The sequence below is a fragment of the Rousettus aegyptiacus genome, unplaced genomic scaffold (genome assembly GCF_014176215.1).
Source record: "Rousettus aegyptiacus isolate mRouAeg1 unplaced genomic scaffold, mRouAeg1.p scaffold_m13_p_3, whole genome shotgun sequence".
Taxonomy (NCBI): domain Eukaryota; kingdom Metazoa; phylum Chordata; class Mammalia; order Chiroptera; family Pteropodidae; genus Rousettus; species Rousettus aegyptiacus.
In genome coordinates this window covers 108,998,453-109,022,180 of record NW_023416306.1, presented here as the reverse complement: position 1 = coordinate 109,022,180, position 23,728 = coordinate 108,998,453, and the positions used below count along the sequence as shown (strand labels likewise).

The window sequence follows — 23,728 nt, the reverse complement described above, 5'->3', positions numbered from 1 at the left end:
AATGGTTGTTTACTTGTATTCAGTGTTTAACCTGTTTTGTTTTCCAAGAAAAAGGGTAGCAAGTGGAAGCGATAATAGTCACTTTCCATACCACTTTCCAGTCTTGATAATTTAGAAATGAAATACAAAGAGAAGCAGATTCACGCCTAGGCTAAATCCAGAATTCTGTTCCAGCAAATTTAAAAAAAAAAAAAGGTGCATTATTAAATTGAGATTTCTAAGGGGGGGAATTACAAGACAGCTGAGGTTCTTCCGTGCATGTGCTCAGCCTGGCTGTTTTGTGGGGCTAATGGAATGGCTGACTCTTGACCCTGGAGAGTTCACATGCTGAAGGAAAAGAAATGGCACATGTACCCATGACACACAGGTCCCCAATCCATATATACACACAATCCCAACGTCTACAAGGTTTCCCCATTCATTTCCTCTGCTGAATATGACGTATGGACAGTCGTCTTTTCTCCCACTAATCCAGGTTTAGGGCTTCCAGCACTAAGGGAACAAAACTCCCTGCTACTCCACGGGCTTATTTCCAATGCACTGTGCAAAGCATTCTTTTGCATTCTCCAGTTAAATTTTAGTGAATGAAACACACTAAGCTTATTTAGTTATAGACATCATTGTGAAGATGTAATGTTCCTAAAACAGTCTTTATGTCAGAATTAATTGTAATTGAATTGTAATCTTGTATTTTGTTACAAAATAAAATTTCAATTTTTATCACCGCTTTTCAGGAGAGGATGTTTTTTCTGTTGGAGAATGAGGAAAAAATAGCTCTTTGAAATGTGAATGTTTCTAAAACAAATATATATTTAAAACTGTTTAAATGTAATAAATACTGGTGTTGCTTTCCTTTGGTTTCTTTTCTGGAGAGTTCCATCTTCCTGCCAAATGGGAAATAGGTTCTTTTTTATTTTTTTAAACAGTTGTGACATTCAAAAGCTTTATATTTACAGATGTAAAGTCCTTCGAGGCAACTCTAGAGAAAGATCGGATTATGCAGTTTACGCATATTTTAAAGTTTTTTGATAACCTGTATAATTAACATGGTTAACTGTTTCCTTTTCTTGGGTTGGCTGCTGGGCCTATGATCAGCTAATGGGATGAAGACCATAGAAGATTGACTTCACAGTGCTGCACTTAAGCAAATAATACGCATAAACTACATCAAAATATATACTGGCCATCTACATGAAGAAAAAAATGGTCAAGGAATGAATACCAAAATAAAATGGCAGAAGTCAGCATTATGTAGAGGGCCATCAGTGTAAGGAGAGAGATCTCATATTCAGACACTCTAAAATACTCCAAGCAGCTCCACTCAAGGACTGTGAACCATGTGTGTGGCACAAAAGGCCACATGACCTTGGACAAGCAAGATCCAAGATGACATGTTTGCTTTGCCTCAAAACTCTGAACCGAAGGCCAGAGCTTACTCTCAATTGCTCCTGCCACCCAATCCCCAGGCAAGGATCAGAGTAAACTTCCAGCCTTAGAGAGGTCTTTCACTGGCACTGCTAGCACCAGGTAACTGGTTACATGTAAATGTCTTTCCTGAAAGAGTGTTGGATGGATCCAGTGCTCATATAATACCAACACTGCTGACAAGGGATGTGGTAACTGGACATTTAATGGATATAAAAGGAAATTCACAAAGTATACGTTTAGGACTTTAAGATCCCTTTTTAATTTTATGATGTTTTAAAGAAATGAAGGTTTACCTGACACTGTATTATGCCAGTGAATATTCAAAGATACTTTTAAAGGTGAAGACCTGAGTTTTCTCAAATATAATCAGGGGTGCCAAGGGATAAATGAAATCAGCCTGAAGAATACAAATCAGGTCCTCAGATCTAATTTTCAAACTAAAAGGTAGGTGGGTGAGGGGAGGGAGCATGAAAGAAAGAAGTAAAGTGAGCCACTGGAGCAAAATTGGGGATTTTGATTTAGGGATATTTATTTTGGTAAATCAAACTACGAGTAACACACTTGTGCTTTTATGGTGGTTAAATGATCAGACTCTGGAGTCAGATTATCTGGCCCCACTATTTAGTAGCTGTATGTCTTTAAGAAAATTGCTTGAACGTTCTATTCCTCCATTTCCTCTCCATCAAATGGGCAAGATAGTTCCTAGCTTTGCAGGGCTGTAAGGATTAAATGAGCTATGTATAAGATCCTTTAACATAGTAACTGGTATGTAGCTGATGCTTAGTAATATTTAGTTGTTAACATAGTCACCAAACAAACAGTAAGTGGAAACTAGGATGCTGCTGCATCCTGAGATATTTTGTGTCTCCCAAAACCAAGCCACACCAAATCTCCCTCAAAAATGTCACTTAATTCATTTAAGACTCAGGCTGAGTTCCCTATGTCAATTTTGGAAAGATATCACAGCAAATAAAAAAGCTTTCTGCCATGGGACCGCAAGATTAAATTAAATGGAAAGAGTGATAGCTATGTATTGTAATTGAAAGCTCATATTTGCTTATGACTGTAATAAATTTCTACTGTTATCGTGAGTGAGATTAAATAAAAAGATTAAGGTTAGAAATTCTACCTGAGTAATTAATTGCCTTCAAAGACCACCAACTTATTGCCAAACATGAAGTGTTAGCCTGAATTTTGAGGACTACAGAAAGAACTGCCATTGTTCTAAGGCATTCAAAGTACTTTTCAGAATTTGATGTTAAAAAAAAAAAAAAATCCCATCATAAACTGCTCCTTTATCATAATAAAAAGAAAACCATATAAATACTAAATAATAATTTTGTTTACTTAGAAATAATTCTACATCGAATAGCAGTACAGAATTTTTCACCACAAAAATTTATTCTGGAGTAAGAGGGAAAAGGCAATCTCAAAATTCAATGACCAGATCAACTTCATGTTCACCTTGTTCATCTTATTAACTAATTATTCACTAATATTAATCAAACCAAATTCACCTCACCTACGTATTTTCTAATGGCGCTTAATCATTTGGCTCACATTTGCTGGGAGTGGGGAGAACCTCACACAATATAAAATAATCAAATCAATTCAGTTTGCTTCTTACTTAGGTAATACCTGATTTAATACATAGGAAAACTAAAATGTCTTCTGAAGTAACATCAAATCTTCCTTTGATGAGAAAGCATTTTTTAAATATAAAATATTTTTTTAAAACTTAATCGCCTTCAAACTACCTCTTCCCAAGTTATATCAAGAATTTAACACTGGCCAAGGGAATCTACCTGAAACACTAGAGAAAATCAATTAGAAGGCCAATTATGGATGAATGAAAAAAAAATCTGTAGCTTTTCCACATACTATCAATAAACAATTAGAAAATGGGGGGGGGGTGTAGAAACCCCTTCATGGCAGCATCAAAATCTTTAAAAATGTCGAGACCTATATGAAAAAAATTGTAAAACTATAAAGGAGGATGCTGGTTTGTTCATTTAACAAAAATTTACTAAGATTTGGACCTTATTAAGTGCTGAAAGTATCAAATTATACAGGGCATTGTTGCCCTTGATGAGTTCAGAATATACAATGATAGACACAACGTTTTACGGGCGTATAGTGTGTTTGTATGGGGAGGGGTCATGGAGATAATTAGTTCCGGCTGGGGCATTGTCCGCGGAAGTTTCCCGGAAGAGCTGCCATACCTGACCTGAAGGATGACAAGATGTTACCCAAGCAAAAAGCTAGGATATTGTAATTAAAAGCAGAGCCAAATCAGAAAGTGAGAAAGTGCAGGTGATCTGGGTACCTGCATACAGTTTGCTATTACTAGAGCATAACATTTAAGGAAGGAGTAATGAAAGCTAAGGAAAAGGTATAAATGGAAAAACAACATTCCTGGATGAAAAAATCTCACAACTGTAAAAATGTCAATTTTCCCCAAAATAAATATTTATATTCAGTGCAGTTCCAATCAAAATCTCAATTTGGGGTAGAGGCAAATTGTCAACTATTCTATGTTTCATCTAAAAGAGTAAAGATGTGAGAACAAACAAGACTTTTCTGATTTTTTTTTAATATTAAGAATAAGCCCTACTTATCAAATAAAAACGCCAGACTATAAAGTTAGAGTCATTAAACAGTATAGTCCTGGCAGAGAAACAGGAAAATAGAGTATATATTTCAGAAAGAAACCCAGGCATACAACTTTGTGATGAAGATGACATTTCAAATCAGTGGGGAAAGAATATAATAGCCAATGGGTGCGGCACTTTGCTATTCATATAGAAGAAAACTTAAATTAGGTTTTCACAGTTCACACACACACACACACAAGTTCAGCAATATTTAAAATATAAATGTAAAAAATGAAACTACAAAATTACTAAGATAAACCAGAAGAGAATAGTTTTATTATCTCAGAATGGAGGACTTTTCAAAGCAAGACTTAATTGATACTCAGAAAATCAAAGTAAAAGATAAACAGATTTTACTACTTAAAATCGAAAACTTCTTTTAAGCAAGATACTACAAAGATTAGAAAAAGAAATTTAAAATTTAGCAACATAAAAAAGACAAAGGGCTAATATCCTTTAATACACCAAGAAAAGACACTCGGAAAAGACACTCAATAGAACAAAACTGAAGACAAAAGAATAAATTGAGATAACATAGGAAAAGGTGTTCAAAGTTGCTAGTTGTGAGATAATTCAAATTTAAACAATGCTGAGACCACTCCACTTTTGGACAATAAGTCAAAAACTTTAAAGAATACGAAATCTAGAGTTACTATGAATGTGGCAAGATGGGGCATTAATCTATTATTAGTGAAAATACAGATTAGAACAGCCTTTTTAAAAAGATAATTGGGCAAAGGAAATACACTTTTAAAACTCTAGAAAAATGAAAAACTGGAAGCATTCTAAACATTAATAGGATACAAGTTAATAACTCACCGCAGATGAGATATGCCTATATAACACAGAAAGATGTTTGCAATGCACTGATAAGTCAAAAGAGCAAGCTAAGGAACACCACTATGTCAGGGTCTCCAAGACCACAGCAGGTTCAATGATTTTTGCTAGAAGGACTCATGAGACTCAACACATAGTTGTACTCATGTCTATGATTTATTACAGCAAAAGAACATGGAACAAAAATCACGCAAAGGAAAAGGCACATGTGGCAAAGTCCAAAAACACAAGCTCCACAAGTCCTCTCCCAGAGGAGTCACAGAGTCAAAATGGATGTACTTAATTCCTTCAGCAACAGGGATATGACAGTACATGTAAAATAGTGTCATTAGAGACTTAGTACCCAGGGTTCTTTTGGAGGGCTGATCACATTGGCACACTCTGGCCATCCTGTCCCAAAATTCAAGATACTGAGTAAGAAAGCAGGTATCCAGCATAAACTATATTGTTTGTGCAAACAATGTGGTTACAGTGAGCCACTGGTATCAGTTCTGGGAACGGTGAGAATACTCCCAAATTCCAAGTTCCCAGACACCAGCCAAGGGGAAACCTTGCAAGCAGGCTCTTCTGTAGGGAAGCAGTCTCAGGCTTGCTATGTTAACTCTTTTCTGTACAACTATATGAAGAGTAAAAACAAACCACATAATGGAAAGAAGATGTATTTCAAGTTGGGAGAAGTAGGTTCTAGTTCCATCTTAAACCAATTTTTTTTCATCTGTAAAATTCATTCTTTCATATATTGGTTCAGTATCTATTGAGCACCTATTATACACTGTCCCAGATGTGGGTGAAACAGTGGTGAATAAAACAAAGTCCCTGTCCCTTTGGAGATTACAGTCTGTCTACACAAGACAAATTTGTAATGTGTCAAGTGGTGGTAAGTGCTGTGCAGAAAAAGCAAGCAGGATAAGAAAAGGTGAAACCAGAGAGGAGAAGTGGGGAGAACTGTTTTTTTACATTACAGCATGGTCAGTCAGGGAAGGCCTCACTAGTGGGTAAGTCTGCAGAGATCTGAAGGAAGCAAGGAAGGGTGCATACAGATTTCTCAGGAAGAGCATTCCAAGAGGAGGGGAAAACAGGCAGTGGCCTTCAGATGATGCTTGGTATATCTGAAGACAAGTCCAGAATAGCTAATGCTCTGGGTCATTACAGGATTGTGTGAGGACCTCAAAACGATGTATAAATGTACTTTATAAGCCAAGTTGGCATTTCTATTAAATAGCTTTAATCTAGGGAAATTTAAGATATTATCTATAGAAAACACTTTTGGAATTCTACATTTTCCTATTTTGGTAACCCAAGTAATATGTACTCATAGATATTCAAAAAAGATTATCCTTTTAAAGTGTATATACTTGAAAATACACCTTTCAGAAAATATTTGTTTTACATTTTGAACATTTTCCAGATTTATAAATAAAACATCAAGTATCTATTCTATTCACTAATCTCTAAATGAGCATCTTTTGACTGTTGCACCACAAAGACTTCAAATGACGAATATATTAAATTTAAAAACTTTAAGACTCCATTATCCAAATAATAATAGCCTTTTAATCTAAGTCAGTACAATGAAACCTTTTCAAACCAATAGCAAGATCATTTCTGTTAGTAACCAGCAAGTTTCTAGTTTTTACTGTCCTCTTCATTGTGAAGTCTTTTTAGGTGGTATTGTTTGTTTTTGTGCACACTAACTACAAGCCCAGCTAAGGACTCTGAAATAATATTAGGCTCACTATGAAGTTCACATCCCTCAGATTCACCCTTTCACACACCAATGTAAATCTGAAATGACCTGCTTCTCTTCCTCCTCATCCTACACACCCAAATGGGTATGAAACATATTTCTGCATGGAAAAAACATCAGCATCCAACTTGCCTTCTCATCCCATTAGATTTTCTTTACTTTTATTTTTATTTTTGAAAAACACTAAAATATAATTCGACTGAGCTATGATTTAAATGGACAAATCATATGCAGAGTAATTTAAATCTTAAAAGTTTTTGTTTTGCCTTCCTGTCAAAATTAAAGCAAACAATGTGCAAACTGGTTTTAATCTTCTTCGGGTGCTGTCCTTCTGCACAGCACCTACCACCACTTGACACATTACACATTTATTTTGCATAGACTTACAAAGCAGCTATGGCTCCTCTTCCCCATACAGAGGTACAGAAAATCCAGGACACAATTTGACGGAGGACGGGGGGGTGGGGGGGGTGGGGGGGGTGGGCCTTGTCATAAAGCCTGACTGTAAAAACAATGTGCAAACAAATGTGCTTCCCACCGATGGGTTAGGGCACAGCAAGGTGGCTACAAACCAGTGTTCTGCGATACCAGACTTCACACAAAACCAATTCACAAGGTATCAACCCAAGTTCTTCGCCACGTGCCACACTGGTCTTACTCTGGTGGTGGTGATGTATCACTGATAGTTCCTAGGCTTTTGATTCCTGATACTACAAGTTTTTTCCTACTTCTGAGAGAAAAGAAGTAATGCAAATTATTCATTCAGTGTTTGACTGAGGTAGGCAGTGATCTCATCTTTGTGGGGGATTCACACCACTTTGCTCCATACAAAGCCAAGATCATTTCTGCATTTTATACACGCCTTTACAAAGGCAATCGTCTCAAGATTTTTAATTGTCAGAGCCCATTCTTTTCATAATCAGATAACTCCTGGGACTACTGCCATTTCTGGCACACAGTAAGCAGTTAGTAAATGCTTTTTACTGTGTAAAGGATGCATAAATCCATGCATGGAAGAATGAATAAGCAAAAGAGTGATGTAGAAATCAAAGAATAAATCAGCAAATGAATGTAAGTGGTCTATGTGACATCGAAGGGATAAAGAGATAAGAAAAAATATGTTATTTTCACAAACCTTGCCAAAAATATATGCAGAAACATAAAATACAGAATTATATTTACAATCAGAATTTTCTGGTAAACTGTGGACCTCAATTAAGAACACAAGGGAAGAAGATACAAAGATCTTCAACTACCCTCAAAACTGAAGATAAAAAGAGACTAAGGATGGCTCTCAAAAATGAAAATATGCTAACGATGACCACTGTCCAAAGTAAATGAATGCCACAAATGTGAGCCAATGAACAAAGGCACCAAGCACACAATGGAGAAAGGATAGTTTTTTCAACAAATGATGCTTGGAAAACTGAATATTCATATGCAAAAGAGAGGAACTGCAACCCTATCTTATGTTACTCACAAAAGTTAACAAGAAATGGATTAGAGACTTAAATGTAACACCGGAAACCATAAAACTCCTAGAAGAGGGAAAACAGCTCCTTGACATTGGTCTTGGCAACGATTTCTTGGTTAAGACACCAAAAGCACAGGCAATAAAAGCTAAAATAAACAAGCGGTACTACATCAAACTAGACAGCTCCTACACGGCAAGGGAAAACCATCAATAAATTGAAAAGTCAACCAACAGAATGGAAGAAAATTTTTGCAAACCATATCTGTTTAAGGGTTAAAATTCAAAATATATAAAGAATGCATATGACCCAATAGAAAAAAGGAAATAATCCAATTAAAAATGGGCAAAAGATCTGAAGAGACATTTTCCTAAAGACGATATACAGATGGCCAACAGGTAGGTGCGTGAAAAGGTGCTCAACATCGCGAATCACCAGGGAAACACAAATTGAAACCACAAGGAAACCACCTCACACCTGTTAGGGTATTACAGAAAAGACAGGAGAAAACAAATGCTGGTGAGGGGGTGCAGAAAAGAGAACCCTTAAACAGGGTGGCAGTTCCTCAACAAATTAAAAATAGGGTGATCCATGTGATCCAGCAATCCCATTTCTGGGTAAATATCCAAAGGAAATGAAATCATGATTTTGAAGAGATATATGCACCCCATGTTCACTGCGGCTTTTTTCATAATGGTCAAGAATTTATTTATTTGTACATATATATTTATACATACACACGCACATATATACACATACGCACAATATATTCAGACATAAAAAGAAGGAAATCCTGTCATATGCAACATGGATGAAACTGGAGGGCATTATGCTAAATGATATAAGCCAGGGAGAGAAATATGCTGCATGATCTCACATGTAGAAACAGAGAATAGAAGGGTTGCCAAAGGCTGGAGAGAGGGGGAAATGAAATATGCACGTCAAAGGATACAAACTTTCAGTTATAAGACGAATAAGTTCTAAGGATCTAATTAAAGCATGACGACTATGGTTAATAATATTGTATTGTACTGTACAGTTGAAAGTTGCTGAGAGTAGGTCATAACTGTTCTCACCACCAAAAAACAAAAACGGTTAACTCTGTGAGGTGATGGATGTGTTATCTCGATCTTGGTAATCATTCCACAATGTGTATCAAATCATTATGTTGCATACTTTAAATATATGCAATTATATTTGTCAATTATTTCTTAATAAAGTTGAGAAAATATTAATTAAAAATTTCCTAAAATATTTACTAGGAAACATGGCTTTAAAATACTCCCCTTGTTATTAATACACAAGTTTTAGAAATTCATCCACAGGGAAACTTCAATGTATAAGAGATTCATACAACACACCAGCTTTGCTTGTATTAGAAAGCAGTATTTTCTTGAGGATTCACTGCTTTTAAACCATTTTTTTGCAGCAAATAATGACCTAATATAAATTCTTTAGAAACTTACTTTTGTTCTTTTTGTTCTTTACTGAATAAAAACTGTGGTCACGACTACAAGGAAAATGAAATCGACTGGAGGTGTTGCTGGTAACAGGAACAGCAGGAAGGAGCATGCACTCCATGGGGTGCTTCCTCTGCTCAGGCAGCACCTCTGATCAGCTACCTGTGGCTCACATCAAACGTGCAATCAGAGAAGCATTTGGAAGAGAGTACAGTTACCGTGTTCCCATCGATGATACCAAGTTCCTTCTCGAGGTTTCTCAAACAGAAAAGAGTGTGAAGAAAGAACCCTGACGCTGATCATTTTAAATAGCTCTTTACTGGCTCCTAAAAGTGGAGAATTGGGAAGAAGCTGCTGAATCCTGTCAAATCTCCAGAAGGCACCTGCCCTGTCTACTGTGGCTACAGAACATCAAGACACTGACGGGCCTTTCTCAGGATCTCACTGCTCTTTGCTGGTAAAAGTTTCTACTCTGGAAAAAGTTCAGGCAAACAACTTTCCTTCCACTGGCAGCTAATACCAAAATTGAACTAAAAGTGAAAGAATACACATAGTTATGGAGTTACAAGGATTGTCCTCCTTAAAAAAAAATCCCAAATCTGTCAAATGCATGATCTTTCCCTACAGCTGATTCTTCAAGGTTCACACTTTAGGGTTTTGGGGGGAAGACTGGCATTTTTAATTATTAACGTTTATTTTACAAACTGGAATTATCGGGCCCAAGGATAAAATATAATTTGATACTATTTTTGTATGTTGCTCTATTGATTTACTGAATCCAATTTGCAAGTCCACTTGCAATGTGTTCATTCACTTTTACACAAGTTTTATTAAGCACCTACTATGCGCCAAACTAGAAGCTGGAGATTCAGAAGGTTAAACAAAGTCCCTGCTCTCTTGAAATATATATTCTACTACTTATGTCTACTTAAAAGTCTTTTAAATTATTTCACCTATTTCCTGAAAACCCTATCAATAACTGTTATACTTATATTCACGAGTAGAAGGCTTATTATTTATTAAGTATATTTATTAAGTATTTAAGTATAAGGTTTCTTGCCTAGTAAAACAGCATAATGGTGGTTTAATTTAATTGCTTATAAAGCTCTCCATTTTTCCACTTAATTTTCCCTAATTAATGCTTTCTTAGATGCTAATTGTTAGGTCTAATCTGTGTGATTAAAAGATGGTATCTCGGAACTAAACTTCCACCACATCTGGATGCCCCAATTCTATAGCATAGGAAAATCTGCGAATGTTCGTCCGTTGAAAACATGTTTTCTTCTTTAACATTTCTCAGGAGCTTAGCTCTTTAACACCTGTACTCAAGTTTTCAAATTCTACCTCTGGTGGACAGCCTCTCTGAATTCACACTAGCTCCCTCTTACTCACTAGGTTGGCAATATCTTTAAAAAAAAAAAAAAAAATCAGATCTAGGCTGTAACAGATTTGTTGTCTTCGAAGCTTAACCTACTGATCTCCCATCGTTGTTGTTCTTTGGTTCATATTTTCTACCTCACAGATATTTCTGATATGTATACACTGTTGTCAATACATACTGATGATTCCCTTGTATCGGTCATCACTATAACTTAACCGCATTATTGCAGTAGCATCCTAACTGGTTTACCTACTTCTAATATTGTTTAGGACCCCAGCAACTCCACCAGGTAATGTTCCAGTAGAACAATCCCTTTTCTATATTACATTCAAATTGATCTTTTAAATGTGCAAATCTGATTCTGTCAACCCCTTATTTAAATCTCTCTTCAATTGCCCTCCACTGATTTTAGATAAAGTTTAACATCTATTTCCAGCCAAGATGGAATACGAGGAATCCAACTAATCCTCCCACCTGAAACAACCGAAAAATCTGAGGGTAATTAGAGAGAGTTCAGCAGATTCCCTGAGATGAGAAGATGGAACCAAGAATCCAGGGAAATCAAGGTAAATAGAGTTTTCAGGAGAGAATTCCAGGGAGGAAGGAGCTTCAGAGACAGAACTCTAGATCTAGAGAAGGTCCCCCTCAAGTATTCAGCAGACTCTGACCACTGCCTAAGTGTGAGGAACTAACTACTCAAGGCCAAGAACCACCCAAAAGGATTACAGAAACCAATACCTGGTACTCAAAGCAGGGCCAGGAACAGCACTTGTTCCCACCAGTCAGACTAGAAAACCTTATAATTCATGGGGCATCAGGTATAGTATTCAAAAGGGTCTTGCTGTAGTAGTAGGAATAACTAACTCAATGCTAAACACTGGTCTAGTCCCACTCGATCTTAAAAGCAAAACCCAACAGGATCGAACTGTTTCCAAGTAAAACTTAACTGCATCCCAGAACAAAACTACCTAAGATTTATAGGAATACAAGATTATGAAATACTCAATAGGTAAAATTTACAATTTCTGACATGCAATCAAAAGTTACTTGGCATTGAAAGAAGCAGGAGAATGATTCTCCCTAGTGAAGAGAATAATCAATCGATTGAAGCCAAATCAGAACTGACAGAGATGTTAAAATGAGCAAAACATGGCTAACATCCCCCAATATAATCTTGGTCCTGCCCAATCCTTCAGCCCTCAATTCTCCCCTTGACATTCTGTACGTCAACTGTATTGTGAATTTATTTTAGTTTCTTCTTGCTTTCATTGTTAACTATCCCCTGTTTGTCCATCCAGTGTGGCGTGTAGAAAAATGATCTGGGAAAAAAAGTCCTGATTTGATATGTTTAACAAAATCTATGGTATAAATACCCCACCATGGTCAATTTCAAGCTAGCAATGGTTTAACAGCCAGCTTGCAGAGTTCCTGAATTCTTAACAATCAGCCTTATGAGCTGGTACAAACCTACTTTATCCCTCTCATCACTTGCCTAGAGTTTAATCACTCATCTTCATTCTCAAATTCAATATCAGTTCCTCTGGGAAGCCTTCCATGATCCTTTATATCTAAGCTAATGTCTTTCCTCTGTGCTTCCATAATACATTGCACTTTCACCATCATGGCACTCATGATTTTTTTTTTTACACCTACAGCACCTCGTCTTCCTAGGTGGTCTCCCATCCAAGTGCTGACCAGGCCTGACCCTGCTTAGCTTCTGAGATCAGATGGGATCAGGCGTGTTCAGGGTAGCAGGGCCATAGATCTCATGATATTCTTTCATTTTGTACCTGTCTGATCCAGAAATACCAACAGAGTAGGTATGTTCATCACTATATCTGCAGAGCATTAGCACAATAGCTAGCACATAACAACACTCAAAAAAAAATTAGCTGAATGAGCAATAAAAAGGAACATACTGATAACATGCGACGACACCGATGAACCTCAAATGCTATGCGCTATTAAAGAAGCCAGATGTGAAAGGCTCCATACTATATGATTCAATTTATATGACATTATGAAAATGACAAAATCCACACATCGGTAATTGATAGGGGTTGGGGGTAAGAGAAGGGGATTGCAATGGGACACAAGGAAACTTTTTGGGTTGATAAAAGTGTTCTATGTCTTGATATTATGGTGGTGGCCACAAACTACACATTTATAAAGACTGCATGCCTAAGAAGAGTGTACATAAATGTCTTGAAAACATAAATTTATTTAAGTAGCTGAAGAATCTGTCAATGCTAAAGCAATAATGAAGAATAAATCACAGCCCAAACTCTTAACCAATTTACAGCATAACAGAGGGTGGAGCAGCAGTAAAGATTAGATAAACACATTGTATTGGTTTCCTAGAGTTGTTTTAACAAAGTACCAGAAACTGGGAGAAACCTAAAACAATGGATTTTCTCACACAGTTCTGGAAGCTAAAAGTTGGATACTAAGGTGTTGGCATGTCTCTCTCTGAGAGCTCTAGGAGAGGATCCCTCCTTACCTCTTCCTAACTTCTGGTGTTACTGGCAATCCCTGGTGCTCCTTAGCATGTAGCTGAATCACTCCAATCTCTGCCTCTGTGGGCACAGGGCATTCTTCCACTTATGTCTCTCCTCTGTATCCAAATTTCCTTCTTTTTTTTTTTTTAGTCACTTTATTTTTCAATTACAGTTGACATACCCAAAGAGGCCCACACCAGACATATCATAATTAAAATGCCAAAGGTTAAAAACAAAGAGAATCTTAAAAGCAGCAAGAGAAAAGCAGTTAGTTACCTACAAGGGAGCTCCCATAAGACCATTAGATGATTTCTCAATAGGGTCTTTGAAGGCCAGAAGAGATTGTCATGAAATATCCAAAGTCATGAAAAGTGAGGACTTACAACCAAGATTACTCTACCCGGCAAAGCTATCATTTAGAATTGAAGGGCAGATAAAGAGCATTCCAGACAAGAAAAAGCTAAAGGAGTTCATCACCACAAAACAAATGTTAAAGGGATTTCTTTAAGAAAAAGGAAAAAATAAAAAATATGAATAAAATGCCAATAACTGTATCAACAATTACATTACACATAAATGGATTAAATGCTCCAATCAAAAGACATAAGGTAGCTGAATGGATAAGAAAACAAGACCCTGACATATGCTGCCTATAAGAGACTCATTTCAGGTCCCTCTTCAAGAACACCAGTCACTGAATTACTACCTAAGCTCATCCAGTGCCACCACACCTTGAGTATTTTGATAAAGACCTTATTTCCAAATAAGGTCATATTCACAAGTTTTGGAGGTTAAGGCTTGAACATACCTTTTGAAGGGACACAGTTCAATCCATAACACATACAAATAGCTATACAACAAGGCAAAAATATGACAAACACAAAAAGAAGTGCTATGGTTCCGAAGCACTAGGGGGCTAAAGAGAGGGCTTCATGGTGTTTAAAATATAGTATTTGAAACAGTCCTCAATAGAAAAGTATGATCTGGGCCAGGTGATATGAAGAAGAGTAGGACATTCTAAGCCAAGGGAAGAAATGCTGTAATGTTATAAGACAGAGGCAGGAAAGAATGATAGGAGAAAGGAGTCCAACTTGATGAAAGCATTAGCTCTAAGTATCATATACTGGAAAGACAGGTAGGAAACAGGTCCCAGTAGCAGGTGGTCAAATGCCTAAATGAGGGGTCTGCACTTCATTCGGTAGACATTTTGGAGCCACCAAGGGAGTAACAGTGGTAAAAAAAATAATGATCTTTTCTCATCCCTGCCCAGATAACACAGTAAAGAGGTTCACATATGACAGAGGACTTTTCAAATGTAGCTCTTTGTACTGTTCACATCACCCAGGGAGCAATTACTGATGCTCAAACTGTGAATTTTCCCTACTGATCCAGCTAACATATAATATCAGAACTAGAAATAGCTAGAGGCCCAAACACTTTGCTACTATGTGTAATCTATGTCATTCTACTATTTCCCTCTTAAAAATGCAACATTCATTCAAAAGTTTTTATATTCATTAGATTCAATAAGATTTTTTTATTGTGAATTTGCAAGCTACAGCGCAAAATTTTAGCAAGATTTCTAACTTGTAGAGAAACTATTCTCTCAGGTAATTCCTCTCTCCAAAAGACTATTCTCAGAGTGCAAACTGACTCATTCCTTTAGGTTATAAAGCTGAGGATCCTTGAACTATAGTTAGGTTATTTTTTTATATACAAGTACACAGAATAGAAAATATAACTGACAGCAATTCTACTGAAATTCACAATGAGAATGCCAAGGTCATAATTATCGCATGTATTCTTGTCCTAGTACTACATCTGTATTTAATAATCCTTTCCCCCACCACCACTTTTTTCTTCTAAGCTCTTTTCTAGGACTATGCAATTGTAATTGCTCTATAGAAATGAGTCCTTGAAACCCACTGGGATCTAGGTCACCTCTCCCACAAAGCTACATTGTGTCTAAATGTCCTCAACTGTCTGAGATTACAACTCTAGTGTGGAAAAGTGGATAGAGTTTCAGAAAAAATAAAATTTTTCCTTTTTACTTTAAACGTAAAAAATCTGACTGCATAGCCAGATAAATCAATTAAAATATTTTTCTTCAATGACAACATAATTTCCTTAAGGTCTAAAACGTGACATTCAGTTATAGGTTAGAAGTTTAAAATCAGATTCTATTTCTAACTCCTAATTGTTAAATTTCGTAAATGGAAATACCAGTCAACTATTAATTATCCGTGACTAACTCATTATTTTTTTCCTCAGCAATAACCATGAGCTACCTCCCCTCCCTTTCTCAGATTCCCTGGGTCGAGCTAAAAAGAAGAGATGAGACAAATGAGTCTGACTGCTGTCCCTCTAACCATATTTCAAAAGAAAAACAAATTCTTTCCTGCCTTCGACTGACAGCTTGTTTCCTAAATTCTCTCACTTTTTTTATTTGATAACAGCTTTATTGAGCTATAATTCACATACCATACAATTCACCCACCTAAACTGTATGTTTCAATGTTTAGTACAGATGCTCCTCAGCTTACAGTGGGGTTATGTCCCAATAAACCCACTGTCAATCAAAAATATCATGTTGAAAATACATTTAATACACCTAACTTATTGAACATCTATAGCTTAGCCTAGCCTACCTTAAATGTGCTCAGTAGCCTACAGTTGGGCAAAATCATCTAACAAAGCCTATGTTATAATAAATCTAATTAAGTATGCATATTGCTTTTGTATCATTGAAAAGTCAAAAAATCATAAGTGTATATATCCACACAGGTGTGCAACCATCACCACAATCAATTCTGGAACATTTCATGATCCCAAAAGGAAATCTGTGCCCATCAGCAGTCACTCCCCACTTCATCCCTACCCCCTAAACCCTAGGTAACTACTAATCTACTTTCTGTCTCTATGGATTTGTCTAGTCTAGAGATTTTATGTAAATGAAATCAAACAATATGCAGCCTTTTGTGACTGGCTTCTTTAACCTGGCATAATGTTGTCAAGGTTCATCCAAGTCATAAATGTATCAGTACTTCACTTTTCTTTATTGCTGAATATTCCATTGTTTGAATATAACATTTTATCCATTCATCAGTTAATATCACCTTACTTTCTCTGAACCCAGATTGTGCTTGTCTTTATACTTTAAGTAAAATAATTGAGTTCTCCCTAATCTTATGTGTTTATCTTTAGCAGTCTCTCCTATAGTATGATGATCAATTTGCCCCCCACAACCTACCAGAATTGCTAAAGCAACTGTCACCCACTGGAGTCATTTATCATTCTGTTGGCCACCAGATTTGAATTCCCTTCCTTATTAAACAGTCCTCCTCCTATTATCGAAGCAGAAAATGCTGGGTATTCTCCCTTTCACTTCTCTTAATCCAGGACATAGGCACAGAAACAAGGCCATGTTGATTACAAATACACATCCCTAGTATTTGAACCAAAAATTGATGACAAGAGTAAGGGACCATGCAGAATCCATTATCAGTGTTGGGTGGTGGCAACTACAACCAGTTTCTAAAAAGACAAAGCAGTATCCAGTGTTGACAATACCAACATGGATGGCACAAGCTGCAGTGTCCCTGTGCGTGGCGGCAGCAGCAGCAAGCCCTCACTCGATCAGCTCCGCAATGTACTCCAAGTCCCTGTTCCTGGCCCTCTAGCCCCTCAGCCTGGTTCTCAGGCCGTGAGCCACGCAATATGCTTTCAATAAATTTCTTAAATTAGCTTAATTGTGGCTCACAATTAAGACCCCAATTGATACAATATCTTGGTCTACTTAATTTTACACATTTTAAGCCTTATATAATCACATTAACTACGTTTCCGCAAAGCACAGACGGGATCCTTTGTAAGGAGACATATTCAGGGAAAACACATGTAATATTAAGGCTTTGCATTGTATAGATCTTCACTGATTCTAAAAGGATGAAAAACAGATGGCACAGTATATATAAGAGAATATGGGCTTTAAGGTCAGAAAGAACTGCTTTTCGTTGCTCATTTGCTGTTAAATCTTGGGAGACTGAAACTTTCTGGGCCTCGATTTTCTCACTGGAAAAAATGAGGATAACAACACTCATTCTGTAGGGTTACTTACAGGATGAGAAATAATATATATAAAACACCCAGCCCAGTATCTGACATTTATTAGATAATAAACTTTCATAATCCTACCCTTGAGATCTGCCCATCCCCTCAATATCAAATCCAAACCAGTCTACTCCAGGAATTCTTTCTTCCAAATTTGGGAAAAGGAAAGTAAAACTCATTCCTGGACCAAATCCAACCAAATGCACTGACTCCGGTGAAACAACAACATGCTCCTTTGTGTTCAGAGTGCTAGTTAGCATACTCTCTTTCCTGTATTTCTAGCATGCTGTCATATTTCTAGATTTTCTAAGAACTGTTATACATGAATTACTGTTCACATATCCATGAAGGCATAGAATTATGTCATGATATCCAATTTTATTAATGCAATTCCCCTAACGAAAAGAAAGTAAGGTCAAGCTTAAAGCCACTCAGAATAGGTCCAAGACCCCTTGCCTTCTTGATCACAGCTGGAATCAAATGCACTTGTGTGCCTATTTTCCTGTGTGTGAGATGGTGGGGTGGGTGAGGGACAGGCAAACACTGAAAAGGACATGGCACATGCACCAAAAGGTGGTGGAAGCCCTCTATGCCAATGCCTTACATAAAACATTAATGATATCTGAGAGGCTTTAGAGATTATCATCAGATTCAACTGCCTCATTTCACAGACATAAAGATATGTAGCCTACATTAGTTAAATGACTTTCTTCTGTCAAATAATTAGTTAGAGGCAGAGCAGGAATTAGAACAAAGTTCTTCTAGGTAAGAGTTGACAGTTTTTTCCACCAAATCATGAATGAAAAGAATCGATTATGGACTTGGAATGTCTCCCCAACTTGGCACCTGGACCACTGCTGGTTTAGTGTTGCGATATTCCACATATGACTAGGATATGCCCCTACTCACCCAACTCCAGTTCTCTGCTGACAGCTACTAGCATTAAGTTAACTCTCCTTACAGCTGAGACTTCTAATGATGGAACTGGAGCCTGTCATTTTCCTCCACACTATTGTCTCAAGGGCAGCCACCTAAGGCCGGCTATTACGACATCCTGGAATTTTAAGTAGGGGTATCTCAAAGGAAAGCCTGGGGTACCAAGGTCAATTATTTTGCTTCCAAACTTGATTATGCTTTTTAAATGAGATGTTATTTCCTAAGGGACACTGTCAACCTTCTGTTCCATGTTTTCCCACATTAAAAATATATATATTTTGCTAAACTCACCAAGAAGGAAGGAAATGTGACCTTGCATTAGGCCAGCATGTTGTCAAAGTCCTCAGAATGAATTCGTAAAGCAGTTGCCTTGAAGGCACAGATTTCATGTCACTGTGTGTCTTTCATTCCCCTCACCTCACCATTCTGACAACCATACAAAGTTAAAATTCATCAGTTCATAAGAATCAAACAGAGAGAAAAGATTGTTTCCTGACAGTCCTAATAATCCTTGAAAATAATAAAGCACTAGAAATATACCTGCTGTGCTGTCCTAAATGACAAAATTCCCAACACCCAAATAAACAACACACGGAGCAAAGATTTAAACATAAAAAGAGGTGAAAGTGCTAGAAGAAAAATGGGTAAATCTCATTATATTTTATAATGTTGGGAGTGAGGAAGATGTTTATGAACACAATACACACACAACTCCATAAAATATAAAGTGTCTGTATAACCAAAAACTATTTAGTCAAAAGATAACAATGTAGGAGAAATATGTGCAACCAACAGATAAGACTATTCTTCATCTACTACAATGTATACCTTACAATTTTTAAAAAATATTTGCAGTAAATAAACATAACATAAATTTACCATTTTAATCATTTTAAGTCCATAGCTCAGTTGTATTAAGTAAATACATTGTTATACAACCACCACCACCATTCATCTCCAGAACTTTTTTTTATCTTCCCACACTGAAACTCTGTACCCATTAAACAAAACTTTCATATACCTTCCTTCCCCAGCCCCTGGCAACCACCATTCCAATTTCTGTCTCTATGAATCTGACTACTCTAGGTACCTCATATACAAGGAATCATACACATATTGTTTTTGTGACTGACTTATTTCACTTGGCATAACATCTTCAAGGTTCATTCAAGTTGTGGCATGTGTCAGCATCTCCTTCCATTTTAAGGCTGAATAATATTCTACTGTGTTTATATACCACACATATTGTTTATCCATTCATCCATCGATGAGGGTTTAGGCTGTTTTCCCCTTCTGGCTATTGTACGCAAATCAATTTTTTTTAAAAGATAAATAATCCAGTTAATGGACAAAGCTATTGCTGGAGAAAAGAGAAACCAGCAAAGACTGTAAAGGTCGTGTGGGTTTGGAGTGACAAAACTGGCGATTTGAAGCATGACTCATTTCCCTCACAGATTTCTTCTGAATTCTGAAGCTGCTTCAGAAAGTGTTTTTATACATTTTAATATTCCTTGCAGCAGCCTTCCGTTGCTCTGAGCTCCCTGCCTGGGCTGTCCCTCAAATTATCTCCCTATGTACTAGTTATTTTTTTGGTGCTTGAGTTTGTTACTGATCTGGTTACAAAGTCACATAGGTTCTGAGTGGCCAGCTCCTACCCCTATTTTTCCCTTAAGCTCTGTTATTTTAATGTGTGATTTTGCGAGAACTCAGGTTTCTCAGGAAGGCACATGTAGAAGAAACATCTTTACTTCTATACCCAGGGACAATGATGATACTCAGTGCCTGCTGCCTTAGAGAGGAAGAAAGGTAGGTCAAAGGTTGGCAATTCAGAGAATAAAAGTAAAATGTGCAGGGGAAAAAAGAGCTGTCACATGAATAAACTATTCATCCATTTGTGATTATAAAGTGATTTTCATACTATATTAATGCACTAACAGTAATGTGGATACATACTGGTATGTTACTCGTTTAAGGTTTGAACAAGAAGGCAGAATTCTTTTCTTCCATCAGCAATAATGTTTGCTGTAAGATACAAAATTGTCATATACAAAGGTGAGCTCTTCTTAATTGCAGGCACTGTCAGCACACTGTCCCTTGGAATGAGCACTTCAGTTTTAGAAGTAAAATAATTTGGTTAGATGCTAAAAATGTTATCTGTAACTCTATCCTCATCAAGCCACCATTTAAAAATCATCTTAACTACATTATTTTCAAATGTTTAAAATCAAAACAATTTTGGAATGACTAATATTACTAAATCTATCAGGTATATGAAATTATAAGCACCTCAACTTTACATTTATCTAGGTCTCTTTATTTTAAGCATTAAAAACATCTGCTTAGTAAGCAAGGTTCTACCTGTTAAAATGAGTCTGTTTTAGGGGTTCCCTTGGCATCTATGGAAGACACACATTATTCCTTTCCTTTCTCTGAGATCTGTCAAGGGAAACCAGAGAGAGTGTTAAAACAGATAAGGTGGGAAGCTGTGATGTGGCTGTGAACTTTGCCAGAGGACTATTAGGGTGTTTAATTAGAAATCTCCAGAAAGAAAGAACAAAAGAGAAACAAAAATAATACGAAGCCAACAAAAAAATTCTACATACCCAATACCTGCATGGCATCGTGCCTGGTACTGTAAGAATACTGGCCACAGAGGCAAAAAGTGGGGAGAAGTAACTGGGGCCTGATAGTTCTGCCAGTACTCATGCACATTCAGTCAGCCCAAGGCCGATGTGATGCTGAGCACAGGTTTCCTCTCTCACAGAGCCCTAGTGGATTCTCTGCTCTAGGAGGTAAAAAGTGACGGGGAAAGAGAATGCACCTCATAGAACGCTCCACTCACCCAGGGTGCCTTACTCATTAGCCAGGAGATCTGACTAATGTGACAAACTGGTGAGGCTGGGACAAGAAGAACATTCTGCAGATGAACCAGGGCCTTTGCTCCTGTAGGGACAGACCTGAAGAGAAACCGGAGTTTTCTGAAGTCTAGTCCGCAGCAAAGGCAGCTCCAGCCAGGACGCAGGAGACACGCTAGTTCCGCTGCCACTGCTTACTACTTGTCACTTCAACTCTCCTTTTGCCCACTCCTGGGCAGATATCAGGAGCACAAATATTCCCTATTAAAGTGCTTTGAGCTCTTTGGAAGAAAAGCAACCTTAGATCAATGAGTCATTGTGACTCAACATTGAATTAGAAAGGAGAAGCTAAAACAGGGAGAACTGTTCCAAAACCCAAACTCTGCTGAATCCAATTCATTAACATCTTCTCTCAAAAATATCTATAGGTATTAAATAAATGTTCCTTATTCTTCTTTAGACAAACTCTAGCACCGCCACTTCTTCTCATCACAGCCAGAATCAAAAACTACCTCTGTGCCAATGCCACACTGAGGTCAAGTAAACTACACAGTTAAAACTTGTTCTACCAACCAAATATCACCATGAAGGCATCAGACAAAAGCCAGAGCTGGATGCCTCTTGAGAAACAAAGGAGAAAATGCACAATGAAATCAACAGCACTGCTAGCTATTTTCATCTGTACTTTGTTTCCTTTTCTTTTTTTATGAGATAAATTTAAATGATAAAATATCTTACATAGCCTTTCACATGGCACTCTACGGTTTAGATTCAAAGTGACTTTAGAAATAATGTAATGTCTAGAAAAAGAGGTATACCTTTTATTTAGCACAGCAAGACCAAATGAGAGAATAACTCTGCAAAAAGCATAAATTCATTTGAAATCTAAGGCACTTCCAGGGCAAGGGTTTCAAAATAAGAATTTCTGAGTCATAAACTAAGACAGTTAAAGAGCTGAACACAATAGTTAATAATTCGGAGCTCTGAAAATAAAAGTATATATTATTTAAACACTGACAAGTCATTGTGTATTCATCTCATTGGCGACATGAAAAGATGGAAATCTAATTTGTTATAAATTACAAAGAAAATTGGAATAGTGATTAAGAATCATCTTAGCAAACTTCCCATTGCTAACAGGCTAATAACTATCTAGTGACTTACATGGTTCCTTTGTGAGGAGAGGAGCAGGGAGGAGATAAAATGCAAGTCAGTTCACTATTTTTACGTTGGATCTTCCAATAACTGAATTTGATGAGAGGAAAGGGAAGAAACTCCAGTCTTTAAGAAAGATTTGTGTCACCTATATAGTCCCCACAGTATGTAAATTATCTGTGGACCTTTGGAATGGGCATGAGGTAATAGAAATCAAAGCGATATGTGTTTAAAGCTCAGTTCCACAACTCATTAGTTCTGTGACCTCGGTAAAGCTAATTAATAGCTCTTAACTTTCTCACTTGTAAAATAAAATTTAATACTATCTACTGCATAGAGCTATTGTTAAGATTACGTAAAAACACACGCATATCTTTTAGAAGAGGCATAATGAATATCAGTGTCCTCTCTACATGCTCTCCCTGTTCACCACTTACAAAAATAAAGATAGTACATCATAGTTGGAAGGTATCCTACATAATGTAGTTTTTGCTTAGTATGAAAAAGTTATTGATTATGGAACAAGTCATTAAAATTAGGTTTATTAATATTTTTAAAAAATAAGAGAAATATAAAATATTCATAGAAAAGTTATTTAAATATGGGCATTTAAGTGAGATTCCTCACAAATTATTATCTCTTATGTTAACGACAATTCTTGGGATAAGTGCATACGTACAATATAAAACATCAACAAATACAGATTTCCATCAACATGTAACCTGATCCTTCTCAAAAAAGGCACCTTAGTTGAAGCTCTACCCATTTGGAATGTTTAGCTGTTCTAATCTTAGTGCTCTCACGGTCTCTTTTAATGGATAAGCTTGTCTTTCACTGGTAAGTGAACAAATCAATCGTCACTACCAGAGTGGTGACATGTGACACTCATGTGCACTACAGTTCCACTGATGGCAAAACGAAAAAACTAAATCCCTACAGGCCAGCGACTAAAATCCATATTTGGCGAAAACTTTCTAAAATTCATTAGTAAAAATCTATATAACACTTATTTATAGACTGGATATACTGTTTAGAGGTTATCATGAAACACCTAAAGACATAATAGAAAAAAATAATAATATAAAGAGGTTTTAACTGAAACACAGCAGCCATGGCTTCTTTTAAACAAAGACTGAAACCAAATGTTAAATTTTTTAACTGATTGGTTTTAAACAGAGTAGAAACATAGACATAG

At 36.7% G+C, this 23,728-nt stretch overlaps 1 protein-coding gene and 1 pseudogene across 1 annotated transcript in view; both read right to left on the bottom strand.

Annotated features, from left to right (window-relative positions):
- Nucleotides 1-23,728, bottom strand: part of AVEN (apoptosis and caspase activation inhibitor) — a 150,602-nt gene that overhangs the window by 24,461 nt on the left and 102,413 nt on the right. The gene's annotated exons all lie outside the window — the stretch shown is intronic.
- Nucleotides 12,626-12,744, bottom strand: LOC118600965 (annotated as a pseudogene).